We start from the raw sequence: 1,458 nt of genomic DNA, 5'->3' as shown, positions 1-1,458 counted from the left end.
GAGGCACGTAGTATAATCGTATTTGATTGGAAGAAAAATATCAGGAAAAAAATTAAAATTGATTAAAATCAATTCGACAGTAAGTTAATATAATATTTAATTTTCTTCTTTATTTTCTTTTTTTATTTAAAATATTGTAAATATATGTAAGAGGTCGATTATAAACTCGAAATATATATTCTTAATTATTATATAATATAACAATAAAGTATTGAAAGAAGGAACGATTAGTTTCTTTCAAGATCTCTTAGAAATATAATAATATATGCAAATATCTCACAGTAGTGCTTTAATAATTAGCTTAAATAAGCCTGAGACTCTCCCCAAAGTACCCTGCCTATACAGTTTATATATAATCTTTCTGAGAAACAAATCTGCATTTTTAATATAATAATATAGATATATTTTTAAAATAAAAAAAAAAGATTGAATATAATATTATAGTAAATTTTTCGACGACACAATTTAGTTGCTATCCATTATACATAAAACATCTCCTATATTTTTATTGTGCCCAATGATTTACTTTGGACACATAATAATGAATAATCGATAAATAATACATTCTATTTTTTATATATTTGCTATTTTTTATATTTGCAAACTGTTGGTCAATATAATTACTGTGCGTAAAATTTATAAGAATCATATATGTGATATCTAATGTATTGGCAGACATTTATGCCTTATGGCATTTGCACATACATATATATAATAATGCTTGCAGTATTATAGCGTATTTGATTTATTGACTCGACTCGATTCCGAGTCAATGGTCTGTTTAGCTGTAAAAGAAGAGCTAAATTATGCAAGAAATGCAGCTAAAAAGAATAGATCTGGAACAGACAGTGGAGTCAATAAATCGAATACGATTCCATTTTCATCGAAATGAAATCATTGGATATATGTATACAATAGAAATTCTTATATCGCATATTTCATTACTTTACATAACGTTATAAAAATAACTCATAATCGAAATATATAATTCAAAAACTAACAACAATATAATCGTTGATAAAGTTAATATGCTCTTAGTAAAATAATAATAATATACATATACATATACCAATAATATTGTTGCAATAACATTATTATTTAGAAAATTCACTGTAATCGGTCGCAATATATAGATGAATACTTTAATATCGAATATTAATTCTTTTAACACATTGTCTGCACAGTGAGTTCTTTTTCCATAAACGTCACAGTAGAAATTACATTATCATGAATATATAATAAAATATTATTAATAATATTATAAAAAGACTATTTTTTCATGGCTAGTTAAATTGTGTCTTTCTTATTTTACATTGTCAAACTATTTATGTCATTTAAAATATTATATTAGACGTCATTGATCGCTATGAAAAATAGGGCGCATATTTATATGGCATCTGTTACAATTAGATAAGTTAGAGATAATTAGAATGGTGACCTTTGCATTAAAAATATACT

Source organism: Atta colombica, unplaced genomic scaffold (assembly GCF_001594045.1).
Source record: "Atta colombica isolate Treedump-2 unplaced genomic scaffold, Acol1.0 scaffold200, whole genome shotgun sequence".
In the NCBI taxonomy this organism is placed as follows: domain Eukaryota; kingdom Metazoa; phylum Arthropoda; class Insecta; order Hymenoptera; family Formicidae; genus Atta; species Atta colombica.
The sequence above is the reverse complement of the archived record's forward strand: the minus strand, read 5'-3'. Positions refer to the sequence as shown.